The sequence below is a fragment of the Canis lupus genome, chromosome 22 (genome assembly GCF_003254725.2).
Source record: "Canis lupus dingo isolate Sandy chromosome 22, ASM325472v2, whole genome shotgun sequence".
Classification (NCBI taxonomy): Eukaryota; Metazoa; Chordata; class Mammalia; order Carnivora; family Canidae; genus Canis; species Canis lupus.
The window spans coordinates 22,192,193-22,214,406 of record NC_064264.1 but is presented as its reverse complement, the minus strand read 5'-3'; positions in this window follow the sequence as shown (position 1 = coordinate 22,214,406).

Sequence of the window (22,214 nt, the reverse complement as noted above, 5' to 3'; positions counted from 1 at the left end):
TTTAGAGATTACATTAACGTATGTGGTAGCATTAAGATAATTATAGTTAATATTGGCAATCGTTCCCAATTTATTAAAAAAAAAAAAAACTAGTATCACTTTGTCTAACTTCCCAGGGAAAGCTTTTGGTTATTATATTCTTAACCCAAATGTCCTTATTATATTTTCCTCAGGCGTTTAGCCATTTTGTTACATCTTACAGCAGCAATAATTCTCCTTTCCATAAAAAATGGAATTTTACAAGCAGGACAAACGGTTCCATAAATTAAGAGGAATACCTGCCTATGCTGGAACAACGCATTTCTTTCTTATTCACACTTTTGTGATGTATTTGTCTTGGAATCACACTCTCATTTTTCTTAAATTTACAACTCCTTTTTATGGGTTGAAAATCCGGTGAAAAATTGGTTGACACCTCGAATATCAAGAAGCAAGGAATTTATAAGTTAAATGCATATTTCCGATATGAATGTTTTCTCAAAACCTAGCTCTTCCTAAAGTGTTCCTGAATGTGTTTAGTAAGGTTTTTCTCCCAATCAGAAAGTTGTAGTTCAGTAGTTGAGGTGTATGTAAACACATTTGTACATGGATGTAGTTAGCCATGTAGTTGAGAATTTTTTATTGTTTTTCTGAAATAAAATCTCATTGGTATATTTTTTCCTTAAAAATTTACTAGTATTAATCCAAATCTATACGTGACAATTGCTAAAGGAAACCAGTCCTGTTGAAACCATAGTAAAGCAACAATAATTTACATTTTGCATTTTGATTCATATTGCATATGATCATTTTCTCACATGTTACAGGTGAGGCAACTTTATCAGAACGGGTAAGCACTTTTCATATTTTCACATTTGAATATGAGTTATAAGTGGAGTCAGGAATATGGAACCCAGGGGCTTTGTGTAAAACAGACACTTAAAAGCCAGGCAGATACTGAAAGTAACATTTGTAGAAATAGGACTTCCTAGCATTGTTACCAGCCCAGTATATAAGTACCTATTAAATTCCAAGAAAAAAGTATAAAAATTTAAAAATTACTAAACTTTTTGAAAATATATATGGCTTAAGAATTTCAACTTAAGGGGCACCTGGCTGGCTCAGCCGGTAGAGCATCTGACTCTTGATCTCAGAGTTGTGAGTTCAAGTCCCACATTTGATGAGGAGGTTATTTAAAAATATTTCAGAACCTTTGAGTTGAAATTCTTCAGATATTCTTAGGAAAACTCTTTATAAGAGTCAATACTCATTTATTTCTTATAGATGTATAATATCTCTGAACTCTTGCAGATTTTCTTCAGATGGATCAGACTTATTCATTAATATGTATTAAGCTACTATTTCATCTCACAGCCCATTGGTACGAGAGAGCTTGGTTCTTGTCTCACCAAGTCAAAGAATGAATCTTGTAGACACAGGAGAGGGAATAAAGGGGTAGAAGTTTATTAAGTAAAGATAGAAAGCGCTCAGGAGTGAGAGGGGTCCTGACAGGGTTGCCGCTGAGGGCTTGTAGGGTTGGTCTTTTATTGAGAGCCTAATCAGGGAACCTAAATCCTTTTAACATTTTCTACTGATATCACCTTTGACTAAGGACTAGTGATAACATCTTTAATGGCTTACTTCTTTGGGGTCTGGTTATTCTCTGTTGGTCACAGATGATTGTCATAAAAAGACACCCTCCCCACCCACTCCTAGGGCAGGATGGTCTGGCTTGTTCCTTTATCTCTGGTTTCCTTATACCTCAGCATTTTAGGGATTTTTGTGAATCTGCTTTCATGACCCCCTACCCAGTCCTGCCTAGCCCTATTTTTTCCTAACTCACCATGCTTTGGAAAAAAGTTTGTTGATTTATAAATTTCAGTTAAAGAAAAAAAAAAATCCAGGTTTGCAGGGGTGAAAAGTTAAAGCTAAGCTTAGTAATACATTTATACTTCATATGACTTTTTTTTAAAAGATTTTATTTATTTGAAAGAGAGAGTACCCAAGAGAGAGCACAGTGGAGAAAGGGAGAAGGAAAAGCAGATGCCCTGCTGAGCTGAGAGCCTGATGCTGGGTGCAATCCCAGGACCCTGGGATCATGACTTGAGTCAAAGGCCGACCCTTAACTGACTGAGCCACCCAGGTCTCCCGCTTCATATGAGTTTTGAAAAATAAAATGCATAATGCTTTATTTCTATGTCCAGTTCAGATTAAATAGATCTAGAGTTACAGAGAACTCTTCCCAAGTCCTTTCTGTATTGGAGAATCATGAGTCCTCTCGAAGAATTTAAAAGTGTTCATTGGAGAAAAAAAAATGTTCACTGGAAACTATGCCAGGTGCTTAAGGCTAACGCAGATACAAGAATAAACGAAACACATGGTGTGACCCTCCAACACTTAAAATCTAGCAGGCTAAAACGTAATACTAATACAAAGCAAAATGAAAGGTGGAATGTTACAAGTGTTCAGGAGAGAAGACAAAAGGAGAAAGAGGGAATGAACATTCTCTTTGGGACTTCAGAAAAGTGCTTTATGTATTATTCTCAAAGGTAGAAATTCCCTTTTATTGATGAGAAAATATAAAGAGACAATAACTTGTAGGGTCTACATCAATCTTTATCTCTTAGAGACTTTATAGAACAAAGTACTCCCTCTGCCTACCTTCCCCACCCTGTCATACACAGAACTATTTTCATAGTTAGCAAGAAATAAACTTTTGTTAGGTTTTATAACTTAGATTTGAGGCTGTTACTACAGTGTCACCTGTAATATACCCTCAATCAGAGGCATTCTGGATAGTGGAAACAGTTAAGTATAAATGTTTTAAAGAGTACATCAGGAGTGTAAAATAGCAACAAATTTAGTTTGACTGAAGTATGTCACTTGTGTAAGGTAATAATGTGGGATGAGATTATAAAGGCCAGTTAGGTCTATGATTTGGGTGTCCTTTAATGCTGGAAGGAAAGCATCTATCCTCAATTCAGTAGGTGTAATTCAGTACTTAGGCAGCAGGCTTCATATATCCTATGAAGATTGCGTCAACATGCAATGCATAGAATAAAAGTGCTTTATAAACTAATAAATCTATTATGCTAGATTTTGAATCTATTATCTATATTAAGTGGATATAAACAATCCTTCTCTAAAATGGTTTTTATAAAAGCTACACAATGTGATAAACTGAAAATAGTCACTTTTGGAATAACATTATTTAAAGTAAGCATGTTTGCTGTATCAGACAACTAATGGTGATAATATGAGGAATATAAATATACAAAGACATACCTATTCAACTAACAGGTAATTTGAAAAAATTCCAGAAGCTGTTTTGGTAAAGATATGGTTGTTTCCCATAAATCATTATTAGGATCGTTAATATAGGGGGAAAAGAGAGGGATTTCCCATAGTTTCGGTCCAATCAATAGTGGCTGGTTACCATCTGTAATGTAACAGATATAAACTGAAGTGACACATGGTATAGATCCTGGGCTAGGAGAAACTCACAGTATTGCAAATAAAAATGGAAGATGTGGAGCTTGGAAGTAAAAACAAAGATGGTGCTCCATGGAGTGTAGCAAAGATCTGGACAGATAAGCAAATGTTCAAACAACAATAGCAAATAGGGATGAGGGCATTTTGAAACTCATGTAGGGCAATAGGGCACATTCAGGAATAAAAGGTAGCCATCCCTGCCCTAAGTCTCCATATTCTGGGATTGTAGACAAAACTAATCAGTTATTAAAAAACAGAAAATAAAGTTCCATGTCGGTCCATGGAAATACTATGTAAGTGACTAGAAGACCTTGGGGAAAGAAGACAATAGCAGAACTAGTAAAAGTAGAACCTGATACAATGTCAAACATGCATTTTCCTTGGCTCTAGCTCCTCCCCTTTCAATGAGATATATAATCCCTGCAGATTTGAAGTTCTAGATATGCTATAGATTATTCCAAGACCTCTGAAATAAAGAAGTTCATTGTTGAAACAATCTAAATTATAAAAGATGCATATTTTGATATAGACATTTGATTCTGCTAGGAATTAGGAAGACAAATTGTAAAGCTGATTTTTAAAAAGTGTACTAATTTGTAGATTTTGAAAACTCAATCTTAAGAAACCTTAGGCTCAGAAGATATTAATTTTCTAAGAAGAGATCTTTGTTCACATGCTCTTTAGAATTACCTTTTCTCTTGTAGCTTCATAATTAAGATGTCAGAGTTCCCAAGATGTCCCAAAGTAAAGAAACATATTTTAACTTTGAGTTAAAGAAGCCTATTGCCACACTAGTTTTTTGTTTGTTTCTGTGAAAACAAACCTAGCAACACCTCTTTAGTGCTAGATTAGAATGCTTAAAATATGACTTCTCAACCTTGGTGCTACTGAAATGTTGGGCCTACATTTATTTTCTCTTGCTACGTAACAAATGACAAATTAGGCAACTTAAAAACAACACCCATTTATTAACATACAGTTCTGTAGGTCAAAAGCCCAGTACAGTGTGGAGGGCTTCTCTACTCTGGCTTGGGCTGAGTTCTCATCTGGGGGCTCCATGTCCTTTTCCAAACTCATTCCTGTTATGGAAAGAATTCAGTTTGCTGTGGTTGTGGGATTGAACACCCTGTTTTCTTGCTGGATATCAGCCAGAAACTGTTCTCAGTTCTGAGAAGATGCTTGCAGATCCTTGACCACAGGCCCTTGAATCTCAGCAAAATGAAGAATCTCAGTCATATCTGCTTTCCCCTGTGTGACCATCAGGAGAAAACTCTCTGCTTTTAAAGGGTTCTTATGATTAGTGTATTTGATTCGCCTATATCTTGAAGTCAGTTATGCTGTATAACATCACAGGTATGAAATCTCCTCATATTCACAGTTCAGGGTACATATCCTCCAATGGGGTAATAAATCATAAGGGACATCTTAGGATCCTGCCTACCACAGCGTGGGATAACTCTTTGTTGCAGGTGCTCATCTATGCATCGTGGAATATTTATCAGGATATGTGGCCTCTACCCACTAGGTAACAGTTATACCCTCTACCACATTTGTCTCAATCAAAAATACCTCCAGACCAGCAAAATTGTCCTTGGTTATGCTGGTAACTGGCCAAAGGACACTAGCCAAAACCCTATTATGGAACTTAGTGCAAAACTATGCATACTCTTATTTTTTTAAGTCCAGTAAAATATAGATTTTGTTAATAGAATTTATTGGTGCTTATTTTTAAGGCATTTCCTAGCCAACATTTGTATAATAAGCTTTTTATTCATATGGAACCATAACATTTATTTAGCTTTGCTAGCTAACAACTATGATAAACCAGTTTTAAAAGCTTAGGCAGATAGAAGGCAGAGTAGTGGGAACTTAATATTGAGAGAACTCATTATAAAAGTCATACCTTAGAACGTATTGGCTTTCAAGTTCTAGTTTCCCTTCAATCTGATATGAATTTGTCATCTTTGGAAATTTCTCTACCCTCCTCAGATTTATTTATATCTTCAACATGGAGCATTTTCATGGTTTTAAGTTTCACAGTTTTACAACTAACTCTGTAAAATGGAAGTATCTTTTATTACTTCTAAAAAGTATCTTTTGTGAGTTTCTGGGGACAGCCTCTTAAAATGTTCTCAGATTGCTAAAAACTTTCATGTCCATTCTCTCATAATATTTTTGAATTTATGGATTTTATAATATTCCTTCTTGACTTTTATTTCTCCAGGTTGAAGAATTCAAATTTTTTAAAATCTCAACTTATATAGTACTATTTTTTTGCTCCATAATTCATGAATCCTTAACCTTTTGTGAGGAGAGGTGAGAAGATAGGTTGCTTTTTTTAAAAAAAACCTTGTTACTATCAGTAGTATGGAGAGAAGGGGTATGGGCTGACACTGCCAAAGTAGATAGTAGCTAGTTGTGTGACTTGAGACTACTTAAATTTGGCAGTCCTTACTGTCCTTTTACTAATCTGGGAATATATATCTCTAGGATTATTTAAAAAAAAAAAAGTGTAATTTATGCAAGGGTCTAATATTGTTACTTGGTACTTAGCTCATAGAAATACCTAGTAAACAGATTCATTCGTTTAAGAAATAACATGTTGGAAACTAGTGTATGGTAATGCTGAGTAGGAGTAGAAAACACACACACACACACACACACACACACACACAAGGCTGGCCCTTGTTCTCATTGTTCTCTAGTAAGTTTTATGCTCATATGAGGATGAGGGAAAGGAAGACAAAGATGTTAAATGATGTTCTTGCTCCCCACTGGTAGGAAAACTGAAATTTTAGAAGCTACCCCACAGGACCAGGTACAATGATAATTGCCAATTCCATCTTTTTAAGCTTTAACAAGAACTAGTAAGCAATTGATGAGTAGTTTATATCCTATGATAATTTCTGGGGGTAACTTAACAAAATACATCTAGGCCATACTCCAGAATAATATGATTGATTGAGTTTCTAGTGTGGAATACTATCTGAGTGTTCAGAAAGGATCACAGGTAAATTTGAGATATAATTCAACTCCAGAAGGTATGTCTGTGTGGCCAAGAATTATGACTATGTATAGCATCATTCATTGACCAATTGTGTATCACTGCCCTAATTTTATTACATGGTATGGACTTTCCTCACTGTGTTAATTTCTTGCCTGAAGTGATTTCCAGAAATGCATATAGTATTTCATGTCTGGATGTATCATTTTAGAGAAGGGTACAGTATTATTCTATTTTGTATTTACCATTGCTCAAGGATTCTCAACTTCCCAGCATGTTGTGATATCTTCAAGGTAAAGCTCACAGTAATTAATCCTGGAATATGGTGAATTACTAGAGAATCAAATTAAAAATGAAGTAATTTTTTCTCTACAATCTTAGTGATATCTACAAATCTAGCAGATTGACTAATTACTTTAGAAATCCTATTAAGTTATTATGACCCCAGACAATTTTTAGAAACCCTTCCATTCACAGCTTTGCATCTGTTTTTAATCTATGGTCATTGGCTTTATGAACAAATAATTGAAAAAAAAATCTATTTCCTCCTTTCCCCTAATCTTTTAATTTTTCGACATTATATTTAACTTTTCAAAAAAAATTTTGAATATTATTGATACCTTTTCCAATTATAACAATAAATCTAAATACTCTTCAATTAACCAAAATGATCTTCACTTACAGAAGTTTTGTAACTCTTTCTTAATATTTGCAATTCTGTAACTGTCCCCTAATCTTAGCTTTTATCACATCCTAAGTGGAAATAAGTATATAAATGAGACTAGCTGGGCTATAATTCATAGATCCCAGGAGCCCCTCTCAGGAATAAAAGTCAACTGGTATTCTTGAAGGAACTATTTAATTATATGGTACCATACTTTAATAATTTTACCCTGCCATTTTTTTTTTTTCCAAATTCTTGGTAATTGCTTCTTTAGTAATTCATTTCTCTTTCCCTAAAATGCTGGCTTTTAAGTGTTCACTACAGCTGTGAATAAGATCACTATCTGTTACATGGTGACCAAGGAATATCCAGCACAATGGCTGATGACCCCAGGCATCTTCTTAGCCCAGCCTACATACTTCCCTTCAATTTTCTTGGATGACAGTAGCCCCACATTGAGGTGGAACCCAGCGTGTATAGCATGTGTGTATGTCATTGAGCTTTTTGCTGACCTTTGCATTTGGGCATCCAGAACTTGATGGGCATCCAGGATTTGATTTGCTTGGCAAAAGTAGAGAAATGTTACAATTTTTCCATTTCTAGTGTCTTGGAACAGTTAATACCCATTGCAAATGCAATTCTTACTGTTTCTTTGCTGCCTTCTATTGTTTCATACAGATTCTAAAATTCACCATTTTCTCTAGAGACTAGAGATCAGGCTCTATAATTGAATAGAAACTGGTTGTGATTTGAGCTTTTGTAGTCTTCTACAAGAGATGTACGTGAGACCCTCATTATATAATGATAGAGTCCTGGAAAGTTAAGAATTCTCAGGTTGGTAAACTTTGCATATTTTAAAGAAGAAAAGTAAGGCTGTTTGCCTGTGCCTATTTGCCAAAGGCACTGAATTTATTTGTTTTTACAAAGGTTATTCAAGGCAAGAATAGTTTAGAATTTTTCTCTTTTAAATATACAAAGTATCTGCTCTATTTTCTAGGATGATGATGAATCGTTTCCAAAAATACATGCATTTGAAGTGAAATGTATCATACTTGAAAAAAAGCCTAAAGGCAAGTGAAGTTTAGATATTTGAAATTACCAAGTTTCATATGCTAACATATCATCAACTGATATATATATATATACATATATATATATGTATATATATATAATGTTAAAAATGTAAATATTAGTAAAAGATTCTTACTTTCTCATACAGAGGTTCTCTCTCACCTTCTAGGAATATTGTATTTACTTTGACAGCTAAAATCACGACTCATAAAATTAAGTTGACTAGCACAGAAGATGAGACTGATAAAATTAATTTGTAGGGATGAGAGTCACAGAAGTAAGGTGGAAATGTCACTGTCTAAATATTAAATATTTGAATTCTGTCATTAAGCAAAATATAGTAAAGACTTCAATCTACTTACTTATGCTGTTTCATCACAGGATACCATATTTGAATAACAGATATAATGAAAACATTGAGAAAGAACAAAGGGGTCATTAAAATACATGTAAAAATGGGAAATAGGCTACAAAAATGAAATATCTGTTATTCAGAACTAGGAGCTTCTATTTTTACATAGAATTTTGATTTATGGAGCTGTTTTTATTTGACCAACTTTTCAATTCATAAATGTATATATATCTTAGGTATGGTATTGACTTTTTTTTAATGGGATAACTACTCTAGGAAATTAAAATATAGAGAGGAAATGACCTATAAATTAACAAATATGATATATTGAGTTGATTGGTAGATTGGTACAGATTTGGAAGGAAGTCTGTCTTAAAGGAAATAGCCAGAGTTTTGCAGTGAGAATGAAATAATTTTGAATCCCTGTTCTGCCACCAACACATGGTATGAACTTGTCATGGCACTTAGTGTTTTGAGAGGTTTATCTGTAAAATGAGATGTAAGTTCCTAGGGGGTAAAAAAGGCTTACACAGGAGACGACACTTGTGAAGTACTTAGTGGAGTACCTGGCACATAGTAGGAATTCAATAAGTGGATTTTATATGCTGTCTGCTATTGATAACATTAATTTACTCTAAAGTTGTATTTGTCCCTGGCCCTATGACTTTTATAAAACAAGGTACAGCGTAAACAAAATAAAACTGTGCATTATGTTCATTTAAAAATTTTAGTTAGGTAATGGACATCAAAATAGGGTAACCAAGAAAAGCTTATTCAAAATGCAGAGTGACACTGATTTACCTACTTTTAACATATCTAAGTCCTATCAACCTTGAATCACACATGCTTTCAAATAAACCAATACTGATTTGAGAAATTTCTAGGGGTCAGGACATCTTCAACTATGTTTTCACAGCTTTCCTGAAAGTGTCCCTTGATAAACCAATAAGTTGCCAGGAAGAAATTACGGAGGTTGAAAATAGGAAAATAGAGTTAATTTCCAGATTGGAAATAAGGCAATTAAGTGACTTCAGGCCTGCCACTTTGAATACCTCCAGTTCTATCAACAGTCTTTCATCTTGGGACCTTGTTTTACCCTTTTCCTAGAGGCATAGAGAGAAACAGTTGGAATAAAGGACTGTGGTTATCATTGCTGTTTTTGAGGAGAGGTTGGAAATAATGAAACTGAAGGACTAGATCAAAAGAGTATCATAAAAAATGACTAGTTCCTGACCTTTAATTCCATTTTCTAATGTAAGTTTGCCGTGGGAGTACTTGGTTATGTTTATGTTATTTACACAGTCATTTGTCAAGTATGTAATTATCAAGTGTCTAGTGGATACCCATGACTAAGCCAAGAGATACAGAACATCCAGAAGAATGCGGTATGTTCTCCTCACATTTAGTAAATTAGTTTATCGGGTCAAAGGAAATGTATATTCTGTATTGATAAATAGGAATAGAGGGCATTCAGTGAAATTGAATGAGAAGAACACATGACTAAAGATACTGGTAGGGGCTGGTTGTACAAGAGAGAAAGGGGTCTTTCTGGAAGAAGAGCTATCTTAGTTGAGAGTTCCTTGCTAGGGATGAGTTAAGGAAATAAAGAGAAAAAAAAATGCAAGCTTACAGTGGAAGAGTGATAGCTCTGATAGAGGGTTGAACTTTAAATATTTAAAATGTACATTCGTAAATAAGAAAAGACAGCTGTTCAGTTAGCAAACTACCCATCACTATTCAGTATAGAATAGTGGGTGTTAGGAGACTGAGTTTGGAGCAAACATAATTTATTCAACTAAAAGTACTGAGTGAATTTGTGCCAGAGACACATCAAATGCAGATGTTGGACTCCTGTACTTTTTACAACCTCTATGTCCCTCTAGGTAGAGAGTGGTTCTGACTGTTTTGCATTGTTAAAAAGAGAAGGTTGTCCACCTGGCATAGTTCAGATGAGCTGAGCAAAGATTCAGACTCAAAAGGCATCAACTCCACTGAACTTTCAGGGGAATATATGCTAATATCAAAGAAAAGTCCTTGCAGGACAGAAATGGGAAGTATAAGTAGTCCTTGGCCTTGTCGTAGAGTTCATTCACATAGTGAAGGAGTGGTTACTCACTGGGCTTCCATGCAGCTGCCTGGCACTGGTGAGAGGTGTGCTTGATCTCCTGAAGCTGGCATTGACTTTTAAATGATTGCCCTGGAATTCCTATCTCAGATGCCACAGCCTTGGAGGGTTTAGCTCTCAAATCCAAGCTTTTGGAACTCAGTTTTTGTTTCTCTCAAATTAATGCCTTTGAGATGAATATTAAGCATGTTTTGAAATTCAGTAGATAGGCATTGTCTTTCTATTTTTCCTTTCCCAGAGGCAAGGTGGAAACCAGAATTTCCCAGACTAGAAGATTATCAGGTTTAATGTATATATGTATATAAACAAACATTTTATTTATGTATCTAGATACACAAATACCAAATGTTTATTTTATATATCATGAACGTGCTATATCTACTGTTTTCTGAAACACCCTTTTTAAAACTTTTTAAAGATTTACTTGAGAGCACGTTTCTGTGAGTAGGGGAGAAGCAGAGGGAGAGAAGCTTCCAGCACATCCCTGCTGAGTGTGAAGCCCAATGAGGGATTCCAATCACACAACCCATGAGATCATGACTCATGAGTACATGACCCATGAGATCACGACCTGAGCCAAAACCAGGAGTCTGACACTCAGTGGACTAAGCCACTGAAGTGCCTTGTGAAACGCCATTTCTAATTGCTCCTTTGTAAGTAAAAGTGTTCAATTTAGAAACACATTGTTTCTTTTGCTAAGTGATAACATTTCATAAGGTAATATATTTTATGTGGAGCCCTAAAATATATTTAAGTAGAACATTCCAAACTTGATCATGGAACGAATTTCCTTCTAGATCTGTTTTATTTTCTCGTGAGTGCTGATGAACACCTTATAGGAAATGTTGCTGGATGACATAGAAATTAGATTTTCAATTGACCTTTTTCTTCTTTTTCTCGTTTTCTACCTCAACCTAAGCTCAGAGAGGATAGAAACACTCTTATTTATCCTATATTCTCAATATCTAACATGTTATACAAATTACAGTTGGACTCAAACCTGTTTTGTTCAAATTTTCCTCATACATTTTTTTTTTCCTGGTAAATGTATCAACATTCATTCCTTGCTAAAGTACAAGTTTGAAATTTGGCTTTTATTGTTATTGCCATGTTAGTATAGCTTTCAAGAAAGATGAAGGATAATTAAGTAAAACATGTTTTAAAAGTCTGTAACCACTTAATTAGTAAATATTTTTTATGATCGTGGGATGGGTAAGACTCTTATAGCTATGATGTAAAACTTAGAATTGGAAAGGAACACATAACAGATTTGATTACATTTAGCCTTAAATTCTCTATTAAAAATCATAATTAATGTTGAAATGCAAACAGGTAAAAATAATCTGAGAATCTTTTCAAAATGCATTAGTTTCTATATTTCAGTAAGAAATATATAATTTGTTAGGAAACAACATGACATGAACAAGGAACCACTAAAAGAAAGAAAAACATGCATCATTTAAAAATCCCAAATTAATGATCCAATAAATGAGAAGTTAACTTATTTTTGCCTGTGGGATTATGATCAATCTTGTTCATTTTTATCAATGTCAGAAATAATTCAATATATACTATAGATACATTTTTAAGTTGATACTGATCTGAAAGGAAATTTGGAAATATTTAACATATGCACCTCCTCTGCCCCAACAATCTCAGTTCTGGATATTTATAGGAAGACAAAAGAAACAAGGATATACGTATTGTGATGGCCAACATAGCAATGAGTTTTAGAGAAAAAGTATCTAAGAATGGTTACATTTCAAAAACCTTCTCACCCATACTGATAAAATTGATCTCTGTATTTCTATACAAAAAATAAATATTGAATTCTTATTTGTGTGCATAAGTATGGTGGGGGTGAGAGTAGAGGCCTGAGAGTCTAAAGTTATTGTGCACTAATCTGTTGGTAGCTAAAGTGGGGGAATACAAAAAAGACACTGTGAGAGAAGATATTCACACTCTATATTACACTGTTCTTTAAAAATTTCCTTTTCCCTAAGAAGTTTATATAGCTTTGTAATTTAAGGAGCTATTTCAGCTGAAATGTTTTTATATCTGATTGCCACATTTGGTGGAAAGAGAATATTAAAAGTAAGATTAAATTAAACGTGGAATCTAATCACTAATGTGAATAAGTAACTATTCTTTTTGTGTCATACTAAATTAAGTAATCCTGTTACTAACCTGAATTTGTTAAAATGTTTGCAACCCTTGCTTAAGTTATATGGAGAAAACACTGTATCTCAGCTGTTGAAAGCCTTGTAGGAGAGGTTTGAATTTAAATAGGTTAATTGTATAAATTTAAGATACAAAGTGATAAAGACAGTGCAGTTTACAGATGATCAGAATTACAAACAGCAAGTATAATTCATACTGCTGTGTAAAATATAAAATACTATTGAAATAAAAACAATAAAAATAGTTAAACTGGAAAACAGCAAAATCCATTTAATTATTCAATGTATGTGTCTTTTAAGAGTAAATGAGAAACTTGATAAAATGTCTATGAATCTCATAAAGTCTTAGTAATAAAGCATATTTTTAAAAGATATTATATAGTTTTTCAGTTATATGTAATTTTCTGGATTCCTTTTCAAGCCTTTAAAAAGTTGTTCAGAGAAAAATAAATCATTTGCATGTTGCATGATTTAGACCTCATAAAAAATTAACAGAATGCTGGAAACCTGATTAGTGCATATATTTGTTTTACTGTTGGTAGCTGAGTTTTACTAAGTATGTAATTCTGTTGAAAGAGATACACTGATGGCTTGTAGACCTGCTGGCTACTTTATGGCAATGTCACATATGTCTTGAGTTGGAGTTCAACCCTGAAACCTCAGAAAAATAATCAGGAGACATTACAGTAGGCAGATACCGGTTCTTCACATTGTGAGTAAGTGGTCTATAATGCACCGTGGTCCTTTATATTTGTTTAAAGTACAGATGATTGTTCTTTTTTTAAGTAATGAAGTTACAGGAAAAAAAAATGGACTTAAAGAGCAAACATTCTAAAAAGTATTTGTGCAATAAGTTTAGAAGACAGATAGGAATGCCCTCAAATCAATTTGAAAACCACCAAAACCCCAATAGAAAATTTTTCAGTATTTGTGAGGGAGAGAGAGGAACATAGAAAGAATGGAGAGAGGCACTGGGTGTTTAGGCAAGCAACTAGGCCAGCAGACAGTGGAAAGAAGGTGATCGTTTTAGTTCTTCAGGTTTAATTTAGTTGTTGGAATGCTCCCCAGGATGCAGATGTGGGGTGGGAATGAAGAAAGTAAGCATTACACGTGTTAACTTCCAAGACAAATTGATGAATGAGTCCAAATCAAAACACAGAGGACACATAATCTAGCAAGTCCATAGTTGGTGACCATAGTCTGTACCACAATGAGGTTCAGAATCCTGCCAGTGACAGTATCTGGCTCCTCTGTTGCTCTGTGAATTACGGCTTACTCCAAACAAGGAGGCATAGCAGCAAAGAGAGACCCCAGCACATTAAGAGGAGGGAGTTCAGGATGCCTGCAAGCTAGGACTCTGTATAGGCTGAGACCCTGTGGGGAACTATGGGAGAATGAGGAGCACAAGTCAGGCAGAGATGGAATCTCAGGAGAGGCTGGGGCTCTAGCAAGTTCATGCTCAGGCTCTACATTGTCATTGAGGACTCCTGGTGAATTCTCCAGTGGGAAGTCCCACATGTTGGTGGAGTGGGCTCTCAGTCTACTCCAGGTAATGCCTTAAGAACAGTGTTTATATATAGCCTTTCCAAGACTCTACCAAAGCCCTAGCAACTAAAATCGCAGAATGGAGAATTTTCTTAAGACTCTTCCTCAAATGGTTTTGCATATGTAGAAAACTACTTGACCGTGAATTCATTTGTTCAATTACCACTGACGTTCTTTTAATGTTTAATATCTGCTGAATGATAAAGCAAGGCAAACCATTTTTATACTCAGATTCTGTGACAGTGAACTGAATTTTTTTCTACCAAGCAACAAACTGGATATTCTTCATCCTGGGGAAATGGTATCAGTGATAGCTAGCAAGAGTGAGCCATGACAAAGCCACAAGAGGTGACATTTTAAAAGTATTTTCTCAGGATTATGCATTCTACGTGTAAAATGACAAAATTAGATGGATGTTGAATTTATCCTCTTAAGACGGAAATTATGAAATGACTGGAGGCTATTCTAAGTGCAACCAGCATAGTTGACACTTTATTCACATTAATGTGGACTAACTCATTTCTGGGATAGATTTCCAAATCTAATATATAGTATATATATATTTATACATATATCCATAAGTACATCTAAATACATAATTAATATGTAAATATATCGTGGGTTTTTTTTGAGATAAGGGAATGATTGCTTGTTTAACTCTCTCGAAAAACTCCTCACAGTGACAGTAAAGAAATAAGATGAGGCAAGAGCCATAAGGGTGAAGAGCACAGAAGGATGTAAGCAGAAGTGAAGTTTCAATAAATTTATGGAAGGTCAAAAAACAAAGGAAGCACATGTTCAAAGTGAAGAAACCTGTAGTTTAGGACACAGGAAATTTAGAGCTGAACCTAGAAAAATACCTGGCTCACAAGAAATTTAGGAATAAGAAAGATTGCCTATGTAACTTTACTTTTTCCTAGGTGATTTGTGAGAGAACCCCGAAATTACAGTCTTAACCCATTTCTCGTTCATAACCTATTTCAGGTTCATTTCTTTCTGGGTGCTATACTAATCAGGGGTTGGGTCTCTAAGGTCTAAGTCCTGGGTCTTCACTACTTTTATCTTGGGCCTCATCCATCTTCACAATGTGGATTCAAAATTAAGCCAAACTCAGCACTATCAATTACACAGAGCAATTTGAGGAAAAACCTGCATTCAGGAGCCAAGAACTGGATGCTATGAAAAAGGATCTCTCACAGAATATGAAGTAGCATTGGAATTTAAAAGTATAGTTGGAGATTTTCTTTTTAAATAGTAGTAAAAGAAAATAGGAAGGAAAGCTCTTTACTGAAAAAATGGCATCTAATAAAAGCAGAAAGGATAATAGCGTTGGAAAATCTGTTTGGTTACATGGAATTACTGATTCACATCAGTGCATGCCAGCGTCATCTGGTGGCAGTTTGGCTGTCTTTGAATATTTTGTTATTTGGCAGTGTGTCATCCCACCAATCATTTATTAATTGAAGGGAGGAAAAAAGTCCTCTACAATAGAAAGGATTATAGTTACTTCTTATATAAAATGCCCATACTTGACATCATGATTAGTGAAATAGTCTGAAATAGTCTCCTAGTGTAAGTGAATATGACGAACACAGCCTCACCTCTGAAATGTTATTGCTCAGAATGCTCAGCTTTAAGACTCTGGTTCTAGTCCTGTGCTATTCAGTACGGGAGCCACTAGACTTCTGTGGCTATTGGAAGCATGAACTGTGCTCTGAGGTTAGAGTATACCCTGGATTTCATAGATATGATACTCTATGAAATGCATTTTAGATATAATGAGTTAAACAGAATATCTTATTAAAATAATTTTACCTAATTTTTTTCCTTAAGAATCACTATTAGAATAGTTAAAATTATATATGTGGCCCAAATTATATTTTTATTGGACAGCGCTGCTTTAGATCTAACTCCCAGTTTACAAAAAATTCAGGTCAAAAAGAATCAGGTTAATGACCCAAGAGGAAGCAATTAAGTAAATCCAGATTGTGGAATAGTCTATCCTACAACTGTCCTAAACTCTCAAAAAGAAAAAAAAAAAAAAAAAAAGAAAAAAAAAAGAAAAGAAAGTAATTAAGACTAAAGGGCTATCACAAAGGCATTGTAAACAGATTGGATTGGGTCCAGAAGGGGGACATGTAAATGGCTATAAACTTTCTGGGAATGAGAAGAAAGTTTTGAATTTCAACTAGACACTAGATGTTTTGGAATTATCACTACTATAGCATGATATTGTGATTATGTGGGAAATTGTTCTTAGCTGCGTTTGAGTGATTTTGTAGTGACAGGAATATCTTTGGAATGACTGAGCAAGTATGTGATGAAGAGATCAGGGGCATTGGATAAAATATTTATGTATTTATTTCATTTTTTAGAAGATTTTTTTTTATGTATTCATGAGAGACACTGAGGGAGAGAGGCAGAGACACAGGCAGAGGGAGAAGCAGGCTCCATGCAGGGAGCCCGACGTGGGACTCGATGTGAGACTGGATCCTGGGCCTTTAGGATTACACCCTGGGCCGAAGGCAGTGCTAAACTGCTGAGCCACCCAGGCTGCCCTGGATAAAATATTTAAAATTGCTGAATCTAGATAAAGAATTATATTTTCCTACATGTAAGTTTTCTTATTAAGTGGGAAAAGATGGCCAAAAATTTTACATCTTCTCTGTGGTATGTAGTTTTTTTCCATGTGTCTTTTCTTTTCTTTTCTTTTCTTTTCTTTTCTTTTCTTTTCTTTTCTTTTCTTTTCTTTTCTTTTCTTTTCTTTCTTTTCTTTTCTTTTTTCTTTTCTTTTCTTAAGATTTTATTTATTTATTCATGAGAGACACAGAGAGAGAGGCAGAGACACAGGCAGAGGGAGAAGCAGGCTCCCTGCAGGAAGCCTGATTGGGACTCAATCCCGGGACTCCAGGATCAGGCCCTGAGCCAAAGGCAGACGCTTAACTGCTGAGCCACCCAGGCATCCCTCCATGTGTATTTCTTAATGTTAAAACACACAGGGGTGTCTGGGTGGCACAGTCGGTTAAGTGTCTGACTCTTAATTTGGGCTCAGGTTGTGATCTTAGGGTCATGGGGTCAAGCCCTACATTGGGCTCAACTTGAAGCTCACCATCAGAGTTGGCTTGAGATACTCTCCCCTTCTGCCTCTCCCACTAATGCTCACTCTCTCTCTCTCAAATAAATCTTAACAAAAATACATAACTGTATAATATCAAGTAATATGAAAATATTAGCAGTTTCCAATATAAAATTAATTTTCTTTATACATTGATAATGATTCAGTTCCTTCCTTTCTCATCAGTGATCATTTACAATTGGAACACCAGATGCAAAATGGTAATGATTATACCAGTCTGCTTTCCACCACTATCATTAACCCTGTAATTTTTACTCATGTAAATGTAAAATAATAATTGAATGAAATTGGACTCTACCATGGATATTCATTGTAATTAAAACATCAGATTATGAAAAGAAAAATTACTTCTTTAATAACTTGCCATAGATTTCTCCTCCAACTAGACATCTGAACAGCTTTATAGCAACTTTGCTGAACTGCATTTTAATGTTATGTGTCTGTCTTATTTGACTTGATTTGAAATTTATACTCTCCTTTGTCTTCCTTTTTTTCTCCTTTGTCTTCCTAATAACAGAATAATCTCTAGCAGTTTAAGTGCAGATCTAATATGAAGATACTAAAATAGCATCTCAGCCATCTAAAAAATTGCAAAAACACCTAATGCTAGCTATATGTGATACAAAGTAGACTGCATAAATCTCATTAATAATCTGGAATTCAAGGAGCATACAAAAAATTTCACTAACACTTGTAATAATTTTTAAATACATATATTTGATAGCCATTTAACTTTAAAATGGATGCTATTGGTAATTCAGAAAAAAAAATCATAGAAATTCTTTTTTTTTTTTTAACTATTCACTGATTTTTGATGTTGGAAACTTCGCAGGTGTTAAGGTGTTAGCATTTCTATTTAAATAGGCAACACAGCAAGGTATCTCTCTTTTTACACCTTTTTAGATCCTGAGTACCCTGCAGTCTCAGCCACCATTGATTTAATAAGTCCTCAAATAGCAGACCTAGAAATCAGCACATTGTGAATTAATGAAACAGGAGTGAAGAATGTTAAAGTTAAAACTAACACAAAAGAGGAAAGAAAACTAACAAGAATAGCACAGGCAATTTTGTTGTTTTTTTCTGAAGGAAACATTTGTATTAAAGTACATACATTCACATGTTGACATCATTGTATTGCTGGTTTTTCTAGCTCTTGATTCTAATATATGTTTTGCAAGAATCTGACTATAATTAGTTTATTAAATATCAAAATTAAATTTACAAATGTGTTACAAATGTGAATAAACAACTTAAAAACATGGTTAATAAAAATTTCAAAAAACTTCTTTAACAATTAGTATTGATACTTGAAATCACAGCAGAAATTATCTAATGGTTTAATGTTGCTGTTAATTTTATAAGATGGGAATTTTGTTGGGTATGTGAAATTTATAAAAATTACAGCATAAATCCATACATTTAATACATTTGGGCATTTTAGTTTTGATCTGCATTACCAAAAAAGTCCTCTAGATGGCAGTGTTTACCACAGTTAGAAAATATTTTAGCACTATTTTAACTTTTAAAATTATTCTCAAATGAGCCAAATTGTGTATAGTAAAAACTTCAGTCTTTTAGTATTCAGTAGTTCTTCAGAATTTTATTTCACTTGGAGTGAATGTTTAACCTAATTCAGCAGGAGTTTGCTCATTTATTAGGTTATTATTGCAGTTTAATTTGCAAATTTCCAGGAACTGTTAAGTTGAACCAAAAACTTTAGAATAAACATATATGTGACCTGTATCCTTTGAATAAATTAAAATAAGTTCTTGAGAGTATGATAACCAGGATGAAATAAATTTTAGCAACTAACTGGATTTTTTTTTTGGGGGGGGGGGCAGGCTTGTATATTGTATATAATCATAGATTTGAATAGAGTTCTAAACACTTTACTGGAAACTATAATCTTTTAACCGAAAGAGGTTTTACTCTTCCATTTGAAATAATCGTAGTTTAATTTTTTGCCCTGATAAAAACCCAAATGAATCAGATATATAACAAAGTCTAGGATAATCATGTTTTGTCAGAGAACTTGGTATGGAGTAGATTTTTTAGAACTATGAAATCATGATAAGGGCATATAAAATCAACTTATACTAGATATATTACTAGCATAAAACTAGGAAAAATGCCTCACATACACATGAATCTTAAATTTTCTGAAAACAAGAATGGACAGAAATGGCCAAGTTCAGGCCCTACTGAGTTGGAAGAGATTTCTTCAGATTTCAACTAGTATTTCAGAGATATAATTTGTAACCTTTTTTTGCCCATTTTTTCTGTAGGTTATTGAATGAACTCCAGTGGTATTTTAACTTTTGCTCTGGTGAGTTAGAAACTTTAAATATAAATTAAATCACAATGTATGAAAAACACAAATGCTCTTCCTCTAAAACAGGCTTCCTCAACTTTGGCACCACTGCAAGATTGGGCCAGGTAATTCTTTGGGGGTGGTGTTGTGGGTGGTTAGGGAAGGCGGGGGAAACTGGTCTGTACATTATAGAATATGTAACATCATTCCTGACCTCCACCCACTGGAGATCAGTAGCAAACAGCAGCAACCCTTCCCACAAACTCTTTCCTTTCCCATAAACTCCTCTTTCTGTGCTCTAGTTGTGATAATCTAAATGTCTTCAGACATAACTTGCGTTTTCTTTTCATGTATTCTCTCTTACAATTATAAAATGCCAGTCATGTTACTACAGTTCATTAGTCCTTCAATGGCTAAGTTAGGAATGGAGTCAAGCAAAATTGCTAAATTGCTGTGGTGAATTCTTACATGAGGACTATGGGTTGCAAGTAATAGCTATCGTAAAGGCTACTCTAAAGTGTAGCTCTCACACAGTGGTAAGGATGACGATACCTACAATGAACTGGAACCAGGTAATTCTCTAGCACAGGGGATCCTCATCTCTGATTCTTTCTGTGCATCATTTTTTTCTTCTCTCTCTCAACCTTTCTTTGGTTTTCTGGCCTATGTAATGAAAAACTGCTTCCAATTCCTCCTGAGTACATAGTCCAGAGCGATTACATTGTGGAATATCACTGTTCTCAGCTTCTTTAGTGAAGAGGTTTGCTGGTCAGTCTTGAATTTAGTATCTTCATAACTCAAGAGTTGTCAGATTGGTTGGATCTGTCGACTTCTGGCAGGGTGGAAGGAATCCGCACCATGTGAAGATGGCTGTTTTGCTGACCATGTGGATGGAACATGGGGAAAACATTCCTGAAAAAGGAGGTCTGTGAGCTTTGGAGATGACCTGTAGGTGTCCACACATTTATCACCTCCTTAATACCTTCGATATGCATTAATGGCTTGGTATTATCACATTGCTCAGAAAGTGTCTGAGCCCTCCCGTTCTGCCCCTGAAGAGTACTAGGCTCTCCAAATAGGCTTCTTTCTCACTGTCAGTCCAAAGTAAAACTAAAACTTAGCTTAAGATACTGTCTCTGAGGAAAAAAATCCTAAAGTTAACATGTGTAATGTGTAAATTCCTCGAGTCTCTGAGCAGTATTTCCATCAAAAGAATGCTTGGTAACAGAATTAATTACTGTGTGGTAAAATGATTAGTATAATCCTTTCTCCAATGTTTTCGCCCCCCCTTTTTTTTTTTCCTGGTGGTCATGACACTTCTTAAAACTCCTCTTAGGTCCTTGCTCCTTAAGATATGGTCTTCCACCAACATCACGATCCCCTGGGAATTTGGCAGAAATGCACAGCTTCAGGTCCCACCCTAAAACTAATGTCTGATACATTACCTGCATTTTAATTTAACAAGATATATGGGTAATTAGTATCCATACTAAAGTTTGAGAAACACAGAATCAGGTTAATTCTTCTTTAAATCATGAAATTGATTTTAGCATAATATTAAGCTTAAAACAATAAACTCAGTAGACCTTCTGGACTAACTTGAAGATTGAAAACAATTAGATTGCTGGCATATTTATGAATATTATCAAGAACTTGCTACTAAGCATTTGAACTGTTAAGATTAATGTCACAAGCAAATTTATTTATATATTTTTATTTTTTTTATTTTTTGCAAATTTTTAAAAATCTAAAATACAAAGGAGAGATGGTGTGAAGAGTTAGGAAAGTAGAAAGGACTCACAGGCTAGGATGCCTCAGCTGGATTATGCTTGAGATACAGATATTGAATATTTCTGTGCTGAGCATACAGGAGGCTTTAAAAAGTATAGTAGGAAAAAAAATGTAGTAGGTATTTTTTTTACATAGTATGGTTGTGGTTTTTAAATAGATTTTTGAATGAGCTAGTGAATAGATTAATGACACTAAATTTGTCCCATATGAGTTTAATAATGTCATGTAACTCTCATTTTATACTTTCTTAATTGTGCTATTTACGTGAAGTGTCCCTTGGTCATTAGGATCTACTTAATAGTTGTAATATATCAAAAAGTCGGTCTGGTTCCATGGTGAGAAACAAATATTACTCAAAAATAATCCCATTACACTTCTTCACCATAGCTGTTAAAGACACTTTTATTGGTATAGTTGTTATTCCCAGAAATTAACAAATAAGTTTGCAGTTAGGTCATAGATACACTGACATTGCTCTCAAACATGGCGCTATTTACTCTCCAAAATCAATACATTGCATGAATATTTTTGTGATATAAATGTTTATGATCTTTTTGAAATTAT